General features: G+C 43.2%; 1 non-coding gene across 1 annotated transcript; it reads left to right on the top strand.

The window, feature by feature from the left end:
* Nucleotides 1–243: 243 nt before the first annotated feature.
* Nucleotides 244–315, top strand: trnam-cau (transfer RNA methionine (anticodon CAU)). Its single transcript has one exon. It is a non-coding gene; the product is annotated as a tRNA-Met (tRNA).
* The last annotated feature ends 17,728 nt before the right edge of the window (nucleotides 316–18,043 follow it).

Here is an 18,043-nt window from a genome sequence, read left to right as displayed (position 1 = left end):
AAGAGAGAACGCCCTTACATAAATGGTGAGTCACTCCATGCTCCTTTGCCTTCCTATCGTCATGTGTGCGGGCAGTCTCTTACTGCTCTTCTGCGTCGTGCTCTGTCTGTTACATTCTTGGGAGTGTTGCAAATTGGAATTGAGTCGCCAGGGGGAGCCGCCGAATACGTGTGCTCTTGTTGAACAAAACAGGAATGAACGTTGCTCGAACGCAACAAGACTTAGCAAGAATCCCTAACGTGTAGCAGAGTGGCGCAGCGGAAGCGTGCTGGGCCCATAACCCAGAGGTCGATGGATCGAAACCATTCTCTGCTATTTATGTTTTCATTAAAAGCAGAAAGAAACATTTAGCCTCTCCCCACAAATATATTTGATATTTCTTTACCGTACACAGGAATTTTAATGGGCTTCTCGCTTCCAGTAACCACTTCAGTCTGTAACAAATCGCTGTCATGTTTTTTATTCACACAAGAATACAAACTGCAAATGCGGCAAACACATAAACCTAGATTTTCTTTCATCGCCAAAGAGCTGACACAGGCATGATGGTCCGAGTGGCCTTCACTTGTTCTCTAACACGCTATGATTGCCTGAAGAGCAAAAGCTATTCCCTTAAATTAAAAAAAAAATGTATATAATGAAGTTTATATGTATAAGCTGCAGTATGTCCGATCTACCGGACACCCTGCAGTAATTCACCATGCTAATTTGGAAAACAGTGTCCTCCCTTCGACATGTCCCATCGAGAGTATCAGCATAGCGGAGACAGCATCACGTCAAAGACACAGTTAATCAATATTTGGACAGGTTCCTTCTTAATCGCTGACTCAAAACATGGAATTCTGACCCCCAAATCATCATGAACCAAGAACGTGAAGTTTCAATCCCTCGGGCTTGCATTCTACATATTGTGCTAAATAATTCTTTGAGTGTCTGATTGTTTCCTGTCTTGTTTTATCTGTTAATCAACGATCGAATTTTAACGAGTTCAGTTTATTGCTCATTCCCTCCTTATCGGACTTGCTTAATGTGAAAACTGTAGCATGTGTGTGACCATTCTCCTTGAACTGAATGCCTGCCTCTAACATATTGTGAGATTTTTAGATGCTCATTTACTGTCAGATTATTAATTAATTCTCCTTCGCTACTCGTTAGTGAATTTAGTAAAAAACCATTTGTCTTGTGGTTCAGTCTGCAGGGTAGAGGGCAGGAGAGATTCAATGGCAAAAGAATTGGTGCTGCAAGGCTACAGGGAATAGTAAAGGAACAAGTAACAAAAACCAGAAATGAGTCTAAAGGAGTGTGAATGGAGGAATGATGAACAGCTGCCGTCTGAAAGCAAAAACAAGAGAAAAATGAGATTAAAAGCAAACGTGCATAGAAAAAGGAACCAGAATGGGGAAGAGCTTACAGTCATAAGAACATTAGAGATAGGAGCAAGAGGAGGCCTTTCAGCCCCTCGAGTCTACTCTGCCATAAATAAGACCATGGCTGATCTGATTATGGCCTCAACTCCACTTTCTTGCCTGTCTCCCTCATTCCTTGATTTCCATGTAAAATCTATCTATTTCAGTCTGGAATACATTCAATGATCCAGCCTCCGCTGCTCTCTGGGAAAGGGAATTCCAAAGACTAACAATCATCTGAGTGAAAAAATTCCTCCTCATCTCCATCTTGAATGGGAGATGCCTTATTTTTAAAACTCTGCCCTTCTAGTTTACACTGCAAGTGTAATTCTCAGCTCAATCAGGATTGCTTAGTAAGGATCATTCTCTGCCATTTCTGCTCACTCCAGCATGATGCCACAACCAAACACATCTTCCCCTCACCCCACTGTCAGAATTCTGTGGGGACCTTTCCCTCCGAGACAACCTGGTCCATTCCTCCATCACTCCAAACACCTCAGCCTCCTCCCATGGAACCTTCCCATGCAAGCGCAGAAGGTGCAACACCTGCCGCTTTACCTCCGCCCTCCTCACCATCCAAAAGTCCAAACACTCCTTTCAGATGAAGGAGTGCTTCACTTGTACTTCCTTCAATTTGGGCTACTGCGTTCGCTGCTCCCAATACAGTCTCCTCTACATTGGAGAGACCAAACTTAGGCTGGGTGACTGCTTCGTGGAGCACCTTCAGTCTGTCCGCAAGCATGACCCAGACCTTCCTGTCGCTTGCCATTTTAACATCCCATCCTGCTCGCATGCCCACATGTCCATCCTTGGCCTGCTGCAATGTTCCAGTGAAACCCAACACAAACCAGAGGAACAGCACCTCATCTTCCAAGTAGGCACTTTACAGCCTTCCAGACTTAACACTGAGTTCAGCAACTTCAGACCATGAACTCTCTCCTGCAAGGGATTTGTTCAATCAGTCATTTTCTGGGATTGTAAGTGAATTTGCGACTCGTTCTGAACCTCTTAAAAGTGATGTGTGTGAACATACATATTGGGAGCATGAAGAGACCACTCAGTCCCTCAAACCTGCTCGATATTCAAGAAGATAATGGCTGATCTGATTTTAGCCTCAACTCCAAATTCCAGTCTATCCCCGATAACCTTTCACCCCTTTGCTTATCAAACATCTATCTACCCCTGCCTTAAAAATATTTAACCACCCTATGTTAGTTTGCGTGTGTGTTTGACTCTTTAATGCCTGTGTTATTTCATGTGAATGTGGAAATTATTCTGAATCTGAAATCTCTGGTATTGCATGGGAGTACAGCAATCAGTCTGCATCTGTTATTCTCTGGAGCTGTGTATGAGTTTGGCAGGCATTCGGATCTGTCACTAGGATTTATATATAAAGCTCTCGTACTGTGAGTGAATTGATATTCACTCTAGTTCAGTCAATTGCATTCTATGTCTGTGAAGCTTTGTCAGTGTGGGAATCATATGTGTTTTTCAGTTCCTCGTGCTTTTTGTGAGTATGGGATTAATTCTCTATCTGTCAGTGGGATTACTTCTGTATCTATAATTCTCTAGTACTGTATGGAATTGTGGGATTCATTTATTGCTTTTCAATCGCGTGTGTGTGTGTCTGTGTGTGTGGTCTCCCATTTGTATCTGTCAGCACCTGTTAGCATATGTGCGTCTTGGACTCTCTCTAAATCTATCAGTGGTACAATTGGCGTGTGATCAGCAGTGATGATGTGGTATTGCTGCTGATCCAGAATACTATTCCAAGGTTTAGAATCCTACCACGATAAATGGTGAAACCTGCTCTGGTACCTAAACTCCATTTTGTTGTGTGGGACTGCCACTGTGCTAAATGGGATAGATTTCAAACAAACCAATAACAATGTGCTTGATTTTAAAATGGCAGCAAGCCATTCAGTTCTATTAAAGGAATAAAACCGAATAAACCACTTAGCATCAACTGGAATCCCTGTCAATCCTTACTAACGTTTTGGCACTAGTCAAGCAACCGCCTCACATAGTCATACTCATGGGAACATTCCTGACAATCTCCCAGATACCACCACCACTGAAAGGACAGATCACCAGCAGATATCACAGTTGCCCTTGGAGTCCTCAAAATCGATTCCAGTCTCATGGCATCAGGTCAAGCATTGTCAAGGAAACTCCCTGCAGATTAATACGTACTGACGCCCACCATCCACTCTTTAGCTCATGAAACAGTACCCCTCCACGTTGAACACCACTTGGAGGACGCACTGATGATGGCAAGGGCACTGAATGCAAGCTGGGTGGGTCCATCACCAAAAATATCCTTGTAGCACCACCGCAGACCAGGTCTGCTGCAGATGGTGAGGAGAAAATCATTTTTGAACTCATCCTCAACAAACTGCCTGTGGCAGATGTATCTATCCATGGCAGGAGCGGTAGGAGTGAACACCGCACAGTCGCTATGGAGATGAAGACACATCTTTACATCGAGGACACACTCCATTGTGTTGTGTGGCACTACCACCGTGCTAAATGGCATATATTTCAAACAGATCTAACACCTCTAGTTTTGTCATCCATGAGGTGCTGTGGGTCATCAGCTGCAGAATTGTACTTAGCCATAATCTGTAACCTCATGGCCCGGCATCTTCTCCACTCTACCATTACCATAAAGCCAGGGGATCAAACCTTGTTTAATGAAGAGAGCAGGAGGGCATTCCAGGAACAGCACCAGGCATAACTACAACTGAGGTGTCAACCTGCTGAAGCTACAAAACAAGACTAATTTCGTGCCAAACAACATAAGCAGCAAATGATAGTCCTAGTTGTGCTATTCCACAACCAACGGGTCAGATCTAACTGTGCAGTCCTGCCACATTCAGTCATGAATGGAGGCTTCACAAATAGCCCCATTGTCAAAGTTTGAGGAGCCCAGCACATCAGTGCAAAAGATAAGGCTGAAGCATTCGCAACAACCTTCATGCAGATGTGCTGAGTGGCTGATCCATGTCGGCCTCGTTTGGAGGTCCTCAGCATCACAGATGCCAATCTTCAGTACATTCGATTCATTCCATATGATACGAAGAAACGGCTGAAGGCACTGGGTACTGCAAAGGCTACGGGTTCTGTCAATGTTCCACCAATAGCACTATAGACATGTGAACCAGAACTTGCTGCGTCCCTGGCCAAGCTGTTCCAGTATGGCTACTACACTAGTATTTATCAGCGATGTTGGTATTTGCCCAGGCATGTCCTCTATAAAAAAAGGAAGACAGATCCAACCTGGCCAATTACTGCCCCATCAGTCTACTCTCAATCATTAGTAAGGTGATAGAAAGGACCATCAACAGTGCTAACAAGTGGCAATAACCTACTCACTGGCACTCAATTTGGATTCCACCGGGGCCACTCAGCTCCTGACCTCATTGCAAACATGAACAGAAGAGCTGAACTCCAAAGGGGAGGCGAGAGGGACTGCCCTTGACATCAAGGCAGCATTTGACAGAATGTGGCATCTAGGAACCTTAGCAACACTGGAGCCAATGGGAATAAGGGGAAAGCTCTCCGCTGGCTGGAGTCATTTCTAGCACAAAGGAAGGTGGTTGTGATCGTTGGAGATCAATCATCCTAGTCCCGGGATGTCTCTGCAGGAGTTATCCAGGGGAGTATCCAAGGCTCAATCAACTTCATCTGCTTTAGCAATGACTTTTGTCCATCAACTGCGGGAAATGGGAATGTTTGCTGATGATTGCACAATGGTCTGCACCATTCACAACTCCCCAGGTACCATGTACAAATACATCAAGACCTGGACATTAACCAAACTTGGCCTGACAAGTGGAAATTATCATTCGCACCACAGAAGGGCCAGGCAACGACCATCTCCAACAAGAAAGAAACTAATCATCGCTCTTTGACATTCAATGGCATTGCCATTGCTGAATTCCCAACTATCAACATCCTGGTGGTTACCATTGACCAGAAACTGAACGGAAGTAGGCATATAGATACAGTGGCTACAAGCACAGGTCAGAGGCTAGGAATAATGCGGCAAGTAACAAACCTCCTGGCTCTCCAAAGCCTACCCACCATCTGTAATGCACATGTCAAGACTGTGATGGAATACTCTCCATTTGCCTGGATGAGTGCAGCTCCAATCACACTCAAGCAGCTAGACACAACCCAAAACAAACAAGCCCACTTGATTGGCAACCCATTCAAAAACATTCACTCCCTCCACCACCGATGCACAGTCGCAGCAGTGTGTACCATCTGCAAGATGCACTTTAGAAACTCACAATTCCTCCTGAAACAGCACCGTCCAAACCCACGACCACCAGTTTTTAGAAGGACAAGGGCAGCAGGCACATAGGAACACCACCACCTGGAAATTCCCCTTGAAGCCAATCACCACCTTGACTTGGAAATATACCATCATTCCTTCACAGTTGCTGGGTCAAAATCCTGAAATTCCTTCCCTTAACAGCACTGTGGGTGTACGTACACCACATGGACTGCAGCGGTTCAAGAAAGCAGCTCACCACCACCTACTCAAGGGAAACTAGGAATGACCAATAAATGCTGGCCTAGCCATCGATGCCCACATCGCATGAATTAATATAGGGAGAAAAAAAAACAGCTGCCCCTTTCAGCATCTGGCACTGAACATGTGTTGAGAATTATTGTCTATCTGTCAGTCTCTGTCACTCAGTGTATGTGACTGAGTATGGGATTCATTATATAACATTCAGTCTCTGGGATTGTTTACATTTTGATTCATTCGATGCAAATTTTCAGCTCAGTTACAGGCCACTGATGTGGTAGCTATTAAGCAAGCAATGTTTGTAAATTATGGCCCAGTGTTAAATGTCTGTCACTGTGAACACACTTGTGAAAGATAATGTATCTTTCAACCTGCTACTCACTTGGGATGCGGGTGTAACTCAGGTTATACTGATCGATTTGATCTGTGACACTCAGTCTGATTCTGAGTAAGAATTTTGATATGGATGTAAAATGGAGATCAGTCTGGAACTGGCACAGTATTCTCAATCTGACATTGAACATTTAGGATTAGTATGAAAGTTACAGCTCAGTTCATATTCATCGAATTGATATTGTATCTTTTTGTTTCCTAAAACTGGAATCAACGTTTGTACCTCAGGTTATACTCGCTTTCAGAATATCTCGCTCTGATAAGGTACTTGAGTTTTGGATTTGCATCTAATGTATATGTCAGGACAGACAATGGGAATTGGCACTGTAATTTATAAACCCGTGATGTGTGCAAATATTGGACTGGTACTTCACATGAATCTCCGAATATATTATTCAGGTTAATTCTGTAAACTTGAAACTGACACCGTTGTGTCCGTTTCATCTGATATTAAAATGTTGACATGGAAACAGCATCTGTCTCTCCTGCTCTGTTTGATTGATGGATTGAAAATATCACTCTGGAACTGATGACCTGCCTGTGTCTCTGTGTTCTGTCAGTTTTAAAGTACGTACTGTGTGAGAGGAGCTGGCGGGAATCTTCATTCTAACTTGGCTGGTGGAAACATCACATTTATTCCGGTTCCTTCATTTATTTGCCTGTATATTTTAGAATATAGAGTATATTTTTGAACTCAAGTGCAACTGAGGTTGAAGACACCGATTCCTTTAGTTTAATCTGTCTATTAATAATTATTACGAACGGTTTGAGAGTCTGTAGCTCTAATTGGATACTCTGTTCTCAATCAAATTGCTAACCAATCGGAGAGCAGGGAGAAGAAATTAGAAGTTTGGTTTGGCTTACATTTTCAAATTCGAAATGCCCGCCAATTTCAGTACAGGAAAAATACAAAATAACTGAACGCCAGTTTGAATGTGTCAATCTCTTATCTGTAACCGGCGGTAATAAGACCCCGTTCAGCAATTTAAATCAGCTCAAATCAGAGGAAAAGCAAAAACGTATAGATTACCAACCAACTCCTTCACACAGACTTCACGGGGACTGAGAAAAGCGGCTGATTTCTGATCCTCTCCATTAAAAGCGGCCGGGAATGTTCCAACAGGGAGTGCGGAGAGAATCCCCGACACCAAACTGCCTGGGACAGGCAGCTTTGTGTCCGGAGAATAGGGAGACCCGGGGGAGGGGGGCGGGTGCAGATCTGAAACCGCAGAAATGGACTCAGGTCCTGTGAGTGCTCAACCTCTCACTGATTCCGGCCTCTGGGAAAACTGCGGAATAAACAGATCAGCCCGAAAATGTCCGCTCCGTTTCCGAGTTTACTCTGTTCCTGGAGCGGCGCTCAGATCACCCGAGAGTAAAAACAAAGCATTTAATGCACCAGTCGTGACATTTTTCATAGTTGTCATGAATGTACCGGGACAAACTCGATATTTATGAATTTGAAATATTTATGAAAATGTCGACTCTGACTCTGTCTTTCAATTCTTCAGTTCACTGAAGCGGGAGATGTGGGAGCAAAGAAACAGCGCAATGCAGAGAGGGAACTGGAAACACAACTAAACAAATCAGAAACAGATAAATCCACCGTTACAATTGCTCCATCTCCTGACAGTGAGCAGCCCTTTCAATGATCCTGTGAGTGGCTCTGAAAAGAGCCTTTGGGTTATTAGATTAAAGAATGGCAACTTCACTTGGTCTTCGAGCCCGCAGCGGCGCTGGTTTTCTTGGGCAGCAGCACGGCCTGGATATTAGGCAGCACCCCGCCCTGAGCGATGGTCACCCCTCCCAGCAGCTTGTTGAGCTCCTCGTCGTTGCGGACGGCCAGCTGCAGGTGTCTGGGGATGATGCGGGTCTTCTTGTTGTCCCGGGCCGCGTTACCGGCCAGCTCGAGGATTTCAGCCGTCAGATACTCGAGCACAGCAGCCAGATAGACCGGGGCTCCGGCACCCACACGCTCAGCATAGTTGCCCTTTCTCAGGTGCCTGTGAACACGGCCCACCGGGAACTGCAGTCCAGCCCGGGAGGAACGAGACTTGGCCTTGGAGCGAACTTTACCGCCGGTCTTTCCTCTACCAGACATTTCCACAATCTCACAAACACTTTCACAGAGAATGAGGAAATCGTCTCACATTCGCTTTTCTTATAGCTTCGGGAGGAATAGTGGTGCGGGCATTGCTGATTGGTCACTTTGTGCTGCGTCTCATAATGTTGTTCATATCACCAATCAGATATCTACTGAACTCACCAATCCGGAGACTCCACGGAGTGAGGGCGGAAAATAACGGCGCCAAATTTTGATATTTCAACCGATCTTTTTTCAAATTTTAAAAGCCCGCCAAATTTTAAAAAAGAAATGAAAAAGAACGGACTTCTTAGAACATAGTACGAATTGGAAGTTTTAAAAATACGCGTCCCTGATGGGACTATTTCACATTTTATCCCAAGTTCCAAACAGCTTTTACAATGCGTGATCCGGGGGTCAATCTCGATTCTTTATGAAACCCTGTCAGCAGCCGCAGAAAGTCCCATTTACATCGTTCTGCAAACGGACGGTATATTGTAGATATTTATGACAGACAAAACTGAACATTTTTGCCAGCGTTGAGACTGAAGGTTGCTTCACAACCGGGGCTGATAGGAAATGAACTGATCGATTATTGAGACCAAACTCGACCAGAACTGGAAACTGACGCATTTGCGCTCTATTCTCTCTCTCTCCAAAACCAGGGAAAGGGGTCGATTATTAACGCGTCTTAAAAGAAAGCGCCGAGGGGAATCGGCAAGTCATTAATTGATGAGACATTATTAACCTGACTCAATAATTGAACGAGGGTTAAATCTACATTACCGAGAATCTCTGTGATTGAAACAAAAAGAAAATAACAATTAGATAATTCAAAATTCTTCACAGTAAAAATCATAACTTTAGAAGTGAAGCAATCGTATAGCTTTTTCAGAGAGATTGTGGGTGGCTCTTAAAAGAGCCGTTGTGTTTCGGGTGTTTATCAGTCCATTGTGGGGTTTTACTTGGAGCTGGTGTACTTGGTCACCGCCTTTGTCCCTTCCGACACGGCGTGCTTGGCCAGTTCCCCGGGTAGCAGCAGGCGCACGGCGGTCTGGATCTCCCGGGAGCTGATGGTGCTGCGCTTGTTGTAATGGGCCAGGCGGGAAGCCTCACCCGCGATGCGCTCGAAAATATCGCTCACGAACGAGTTCATGATGCTCATGGCCTTGGAGGAGATGCCGGTGTCGGGGTGAACTTGTTTCATCACTTTGTAGATGTAGATGGAGTAACTCTCCTTCCTCGACTTTCGCCGCTTCTTGCCGCCCTTTCCTGCCGGTTTACTCACCGCTTTCTTGGCGCCCTTCTTAGCAACTGGTTTCTTCTTCTCATCAACCATCTTCAGTCTCAATTTCAGACACAGAAATAAAACAAACCCCTTCCGTCCGCTCATTATATAGACAGTATGACAGATATATGCTAATGAGGAATGGGAGAACAATGTTTCTGATTGGACATAATTAAAACAAAATACGTCATCTATTTTTGTGACTTTGAATGATTAGATCAATGGACCAATCATATTTAGCTTTCTCCACCAATCATAAGCCTCCTTACTACAATCAGGAAATACATTTTACAAAGCCCCTCTCCAGCCAGAGTTTCTCAGTGTGTAAAGATACACCGGGAAATGTCGCCTGGCTGTCGGTTCGAGGGAGTGTATAGGAATGTGGGGTTCCTTCAGGAATTGTGAGGCTCTGGTAATGTGCGTGATTTACTCACTGTCTGATGCTGTGTGTGAGTGTGGGGTTCCTTCACTGTTTGGAAGGCCGTGGTACAGTGTGCGAGGCCTGGATTTATTCTGTATCTGTGACTTGATGGGACTATGTCTTAATGTTGGATTAATTTGATATCCTGAGGCTCATTGTGCAACTGTCCGTTATTGGTGCATGTAAATGAAATAATTCTCTTCTTGGGACTACACGCCAGTACGAAATTAAATCAGTATGTGTTTCTCTCCGCCACGAAAATTATTGGATTTATTCTGTACCTGTCAATCTCCGTAACTGTATGTTAATGATTTTTTTTATTTGTCAGTATCTGGCATTGTAGGTCAGAGTGGTATTGATTCGATGTCTTTCAGTCTGTGGTACTGTCTCTGAGTCTGAACTTCTCATTCACTGTCAATGTCTGATAATGTGTGTGAATGTGAGATAAACTCTGTAGCTGTCAACATCCGTTGCTGAATGGGAGTGTGAAATTCAGTCTGTATCGGTCAGTCTCTGGTACTGATTCAGAGTGTGTGATTCATTCTCAACAGTCCCATCTGTTGCAATTTTTGACAGAAGTAATCCCACTGTCACATAGATCACCAAAGACTGTTAAATGTATAATTTGCCTCAATGGATAGTATTGGATATGAGTGGGATCAATCCTCTCTCAATCAGTGGCACTGTATGGGAGCTTGCAATTCATTTTGTTTCTGTTGGACTCTGGTACTCTGTGTAAGCGTTGATGCCTTTTTGTAACTCAGTGCCTGATGTCTTCAGAAATCAAGGATTCATTTTGTCTCTATTAGTCTTTGGCTCTGAGATTCCTCTGTGTTTCTTAGTCTGTGACATTGTGTGAATGTCAGATTCATTCTGTATCTCTACATCTCTGGGACAATTTGAGGATCACCCTGTATCTATCATGAGTGTGCTTTGTGTGATGTGGGATTCATTCTGTATCTGTCACTCTCTGGCACTGTGGTGAATGTGGGATTTTTTTTTTTATGTCTTTCAATCTCCAGTACATTGTGACTGTGGAATTCATTCTGTATCTGATAGTCTCTGGCATGGTGTGCATGCTGGGATTCATTCTGTGTTAGTCCCTTTTTTACTGTGCATGTATTGGTCTTCATACTGTATGTCTCAGTGTCTGGTATTGTGTAAGATTTGCTGAGTAGCCTCTGGTGCTCTATTTTTTTTATTCATGGGATCTGGGCTACGGTGGCTGGGCCAGCATTTATTGCCCATCCCTTGTTGCCCTTGAGAAGGTGGCGGTGAGCTGCCTTCTTGAACTGTTGCAGTCCATGTGTTGTGGGTGCACCCACAGTGCAGTTAGGAAGGGAGTTCCAGGATTCTGACCCAGCAACAGTGAAGGAAGAGTGATATAATTCCAATTCAGGATGGTGAGTGACTTGACTGTATGTGAGAGAGACAGTTATTGTTTAGTTTTCAGGCTTTGATGCTGCATGTGACTCTGGGATTGATTGTGTATCTGTATCTAATATTTATCTCAGGAATAGTGTTCAAAATGCTAAGTTTAACACTTTCAAATATTTAGGAAAGTAGATTTATCATCCCCATCCTTACCTGGTCTGGCATATATTGGATCCTAGGACCAAGCACAGCAATGAAGTTGACTCTGAACTGCCATCTACAATTGCCGAGTAAACCACACAGTTGTATTCAAAAAGGCAGCTCAACACTACCTACCCCAGGGCAATTAGGAATGGGCCCATATCGCATGAATGAATAAAAAAGCTCACATGTCCTACAGTAACCAGTTATCACTAACACGCTAGATGATTGTCAGAATTGGGCCTACCTGAAAATATCTCCACTTCAGAGTTAAGTTCACATTTTCATATCAGGCTGACTATCTTTATTTTTAATCGAAAAGTCTTATCAAGTGGCCTTTATATGCATGAATGTTAAAAAGTGTCAGAATTATCAACTGCTCTTTAGACATGTAATTATATGACCTTGTGTTGTGAGTGAGGAGATTCCCCACTGGGTCGTGCAAAACAGGAATCTGGATGCAAATTAATTCCAATGCCTGGAAATCAGGTAGAATACAAGTCTGAATTTCTGGTTTACATCCTCAGTAGATCAGGCTTCTCGCTGGGAGTATGAATTTGCAAAGTGATGTTTAAAACCGAACAAACCACGGTAGATCCCTCCTCATGTGCTAAGGTAAATACAATGATAGCAGTTATACTTCAGTCAGAGAATTGAGATGGGTACCAGACACAGCTCAGGGCAACTAAACCTGCTATCAGAGAGTGTAAAGGGTAATGGAGAAGAGGATGGCAGATAAGTGAATCCCAATATGGAGTTATTCATATTGCAGTTGAAACCTCATCAGTAATAAGCGTTGCCTTAGAAAAGCTGTGTCTATTAACCTTGGGAAAGGATGGATATTGAGTGGATATGGTCGATGTCTATAAAGAGAAGCAATTGTGTCCATGTGAATAGATAATTTGAGCTCATTGGACAAGAGAGAAATAGAAAAAGAACAGAAGGAAAATTAAACAGGCCTGTGGGGAAGAATATGTCAGTGGGAGCAGCTCAGCTGCTCTCGCAGAGAGCTGGCACAGATACTATGGGCCGAATGGCTTCCCTCTGCTGTATCAATTGTGAGATTCTGTTCTATGTATTATGAGTGTAAGTCTGACCTATGTTTAACATAAAATATGTTTTAACTGGAGCTAATGGAGATGCGGGTATTAATCAGCTATTATCTCAGAGTTTTGGATTAAAATTCCATTTCTGTGAACACAATCCTGAATGTCTGTATATCATACAATCTGATACATTGGCCGGTGTGTAAGATCTGCTTCATCTAGTTTGTTGATACTCTGAGGTTTGGGGAGTGATCTGCAATGCATAGTTCAATCTGCAGTCTGGGTACAATATTGGCAGTCATGCAATATCTTCCAAGCAGGTACTGTTTGCCTGTTCTCTTTGTCATTTAATGTGAATTTAAGGTTCTCCTCTTGTTTTGGTAACACAGGGCCTTGTAATATGAGGGGGTGTGTAATTATGCTCTGCGATTTGCAAAGGTCCCACACAGGAGTTTCTTACACAAAATTAGAACTTGTGATTGGGGATCATACATATGCATGGATCAAGGATTAGTTAATGGGCAGAAAACACTGTAGGAATAAACAGGGCACTTTTGGATTGGTAGGCTCTAACTTACTCTTGATAATACATGATCATCAGTTACTTACAATATATTTTGATGACTTAGATGGGTACTGAATGGAACACATTCAAGTTTGTTGATGATACAAAATTAGGTGGAAAATTAATCTGTGAGGAGGACACCAAAATGCTGCTAAGGCATTTAGACAGGTTGTCTGAGTTGGCAAGAACATGGCAGATAGAATAAAATATGGTGGTGTGAATGTGCCCAGTTTGTAGGGGAGAAAAGAACATGTGTGAATGTGAGAGACTGGAACATGTTTGCACTCAGAGGGAGCTGGGTGTCCTTGCACATGAATTACAGAAAGTTAATCTGCTGGTTCAGCAAGCAGATAGGAAGGGAAGTGTTATGTTCACGTTTATTCCAAAGGATTGGATTATAGGAGTGAAAAATGTTCCAATTATACAGGACACTAGTGAGACTACACCTGGAGTACTGTGTGCAGTTTGGTCTCCTTACATAAGGAAGGGCATGGTTGCTCTAGAGGGAGGGCAATAACTGTTCACGAGATTGGTTCCTGTGACAAGTGCATTTTTTTATGAGGAGATAGAGTAGACTAGCTCTATATTCCCTGGAGCTTAGAAGAATGAGCGGTGATCTAAATGAAACATTTTAAACTGTTAAACGGAATGTCAGGGTCGACGCTGAGAAAATGGTTCTCCTGGCTCTGGAATCTAGAACATGTGGTCACCATCTCAGATCACAGCATTGGCCATTTTGGAATGATATGAGGAGAAATGTCTTCACTGAAAGTGTTTGGAATCTCTGGAATTCTCCACCCCAGAGAGATTTGGAAGCTCAGCCATTGAGTATGTTCATGACAGAGGACAATAGATTTTGGATGCTTGGGATATAAGGAGAGTATGGCAAAGTGGAGTTGAGGTAGAACATCAGTCTTAATGAATGATGGAGTAGGTCAAATGGCCAAATAGCCAACTCCAACTCCTATTTCTGAAGGTTTTATGCATCAGTCCATCTATTCTGCTCGATGTGAGATTCAGGTTCATTCTGTACCAGTCAGTCTCTGGTACTATATGTAAAGGTGGGAGCAATTATATGTCTGTCAGCACCTCGCACAGGATGTGAATGTGTGATTCAATCTGTATCTGTGATTCATTCTCAATTTGCCATTCTATCAGTATTCAATTTGAATATGTCATTTGTATCTGTCAGCATTCGGTACTGTACGTGTGAGAGATTCATTCCATATCTCTTGGACTTTGTAACGTGTGATGGTGTAATTTACTCCATATTTACCACTCCGTGATACTGTGAGTGTTTTCTCCTAATGTAACTGTCAGTCTTTGGTAATTGGTGTCTGATTATGTAACTGTGAAGCTTTGGTCTGTTTGTAAGGCATTTTTTTTTGTATCGATCAGGATCTGGTACATAATGAGCGTTTGGGACTCAACCTGAAATGTTCAGTGGTACTGGAAATTGATTTTCTACCTGTTAGTCTCTGGTAGTGTTTCTGTGTCGAGGTGTGTCTGAATGGGGATGTGCTTGTCTGTCTGTGTTTGTATGTGTAACTAATTCTGTATCTCTCAGCCTCTGGTACTGAGTTTACATGTAGGACTCTGGCTGTATTTGTCAGTAATTGGTGATGCGTGTGACTGTGAATGGGGGATTCTTTCTATAGCGGTCAGAATATTGTACAGGGTTTGAGTGTGGGATTATATTAATATAGTTCAGTGGTCCTGAGTGCAAATATGGGAATCATTCTGAAACTCCCATTCTTTAATAGTGTGTGTGTGTGCATGTGTGACTGTGTGAGTGTTTGTGTTTGATGTGAGTTTGTGACTATCTTTCACTGTCAGTGGTACTTTATGTCTGTGTCAGATAAATGGAATATTATTCAGACTCAGGAATTTTGAGTGTTTAGTATATATCTGCCAGTTTCTGGTGCTGGACATGTCGTTGATAATCATTCTGAATCTGTCAGTCTCTGTTACTCTGTGACAGTGTGGGATTCATTGCATAACCTTCAGTTTCTGAGACTGTTTACAAGTCTAGGTTCAGTCCTTGTTGAAATTTCAGAACAGAAACAGGCCATTGATGCTGTAGGTTTTAATAAAGTAATTGTGAGTTTGACCTAGTATTAAATCCCTTTGTGTGTGAACACAATTGTGAAAGATCAGGTATCTTTGGATCTAACACTCCATTGCTGTGTAAATGTAATTCACTTTGTAATAATCAAATTGATACATTTTCATTCAAGCAGCCTGTGAGAATTTTAAACTTGCCTGTTGTACTCAGTTTGCTCTGTGAGAATGAATACAGTTTCTGCCATTCTGATACTCTGAGCTTTTCAGACTGGTATGTGGTCTCTATCTCAGTCTGTACTAATCAAATTGTTATTGTATCCTTGGGGTTAATGGTCTAGGTGAGTTTCAAACTGGAATCTGAGTTTGCAGCTGAGGTTATACTATATTTCAATGGCATTTCAACACTCCACCTTGCTCTTATGCCCACATGTCCGTCCTTGGCCTGCTGCATTGTTCCAGTGAAACTCAACACAAACTGGAGGAACAGCACCTCATCTACCGACTAGGGAGTTTACAGCCTTCCGGACTGAACATGGTGTTCAACAATTTTAGATCATGAACTCTCTCCTCCATCCCCACCTCCTTTCCGATCCCCCTTTTGTCCAATAATTTATATAGATTTTTCTTTTCCCACCTATTTCCATTATTTTTAAATGTATTTCCATCCATTGTTTTATCTCTACCTTTTAGCCTATTTCGATCCCTTCCCCCCCACCCCACCCCACTAGGGCTATCTGTACCTTGCCCGTCCTGCTTTCTACCCTTAATGTCACCTATTAGCACATTCCTTAGATAATATCACCACCTTCAACACCTCTTTGTCCTTTTGTCTATGACACCTTTTGGCTATCTCCACCTATCACTGGCCCTCTATCCAGCTCTACTTGTCCCACCCCCCTTAACCAGCTTTTATTTCACCTCTTTTCTATTTTTCCTTAGTTCTGTTGAAGAGTCGTATGGACTCGAAACGTTAACTGTGTTCAGATGCTGTCAGACCTGCTGAGTTTTTCCAGGTATTTTTATTTTTGTTTTGGATTTCCAGCATCTGCAGTTTTTTTGCTTTTATCCAAGGCCTTTCTGTTGTTTGCAGGCCCTTAAGGCTGTGCAAGGTTCATCTGGTAACCTTCTACTGCCAATGTGCTTGGAGATTTTAAGTAATTCATTCCCTTTCAATAAGTTCTTACTGTACCCCTAGTATCCCCCTAATAATTACTGTATCCCCTTATTTCCCCCTAGCATCCCCGTTAACACATCCTTTAGATAATATCACTACCGTCAACACCCCTTTGTCCTTTTGTCTATGACATCTTTGCCAATCTCTTCTTGGCCTCCACCTATCACTGGCCCCCTATCGAGCTCTACCTGTCCCATCCCCTCAACCAGCTTATATTTCATCTCATTTCTATATTTTTTAGTTCTGATGAAGGGTCATACGGACTCGAAACGTCAACTGTATCCCTCTCCGCAGATGCTGTCAGACCTGCTGAGTTTTTCCAGGTATTTTTCTTTTTGTTCTAGATTTCCAGCATCCGCAGTATTTTGCTTTTATCAGAAATGTTCATTGTTGCTTTGTGGAGAGAAAGCAGCAATGATTTTCAATAACAGCTTCTTGCCATTCTGTCTCCCTCCTCCCAGGAGGCTGCTGTTTGTTCCCTTCCCCCGGGAGCGGGATCTCTCCATTGGCGGCTGTTTGAAACCATCTTCTTCCAGTCCCAGGCAGAGCTGGGGGAGAGCAGCGCATCACTGCCTTTAACAAACACTTGGATCTGCACTGAGCTGCTGGGACCGACAGGACTCACGGAGCAAGAGCTGGAAAGTGACGTGAGGCTGGATCAAACTATTTTGGGGCTGGTGCAGACACGATGGGCCGAATGTCCTCGTTCTGTGCCGGATATGTTCAATGTTTGTGTTTCCGGAACTGTGCAGGATTCTGCGCATGCGCGCTGCCCTCCCCAGTACTGCCTGTGAGTGGAAGAAGATGGTTTAAAACAGCCGCTAATGCAGAGACACATTTTAAACAGCGGCTGTTTGCTTTCACTTGAACGGTTAGTCCATGGGAGCGGCAATTAGAAATCTGACCTACACAATAGTCCCTGCTCCGTCACTCAGTCCCACTCCTGGAGCAGTGGATTGTTTCTGGATGGCAGGAAATTGTTGTAACAGGAACAAAGTCCCTGGTCTTTAGCAGCTGAGTGCTGCAGGACTGCAGTGGATTCAGACATTGACTCTGTTTGTCTTATCTTTTTGTTATTCATTCACGGGATGTTGGCTTCACTGGCTGGGCCAGCATTTATTGCCCATCCCGAGTTGCCCTTGGGAAGGTGGTGGTGAGCTGCCTTCTTGAACCTCTGACTTTGCAGTTGTTCGGAATGATTATTAATTTAATAATTGTTTTGGTTTCTTTGTATCTTGTACCTCACCTCTTCATAAATTATAATAAACACTTTTTCTTCCGATAGGCAAATACTTGAAAGCAGCAGAATAAATGTCGTGATTCTACAACACAAGGGGAAGTGCAGTCAGCTCCTCACACACAGTAATTACAGTGTCACTCACAGGGAGCAGAGGTGGCCAAGAGGTTAACTTGTTGGAGTTCTGATCCATTGTACTTTGCAAGCACAGGCACGAAGTCCAATTTTAGTTTATGGTTCACTAATGTGGT

The sequence above is a fragment of the Cetorhinus maximus genome, chromosome 31 (assembly GCF_964194155.1).
Source record: "Cetorhinus maximus chromosome 31, sCetMax3.hap1.1, whole genome shotgun sequence".
In the NCBI taxonomy this organism is placed as follows: Eukaryota; Metazoa; Chordata; class Chondrichthyes; order Lamniformes; family Cetorhinidae; genus Cetorhinus; species Cetorhinus maximus.
This window is presented reverse-complemented; position numbering and strand designations above follow the sequence as displayed.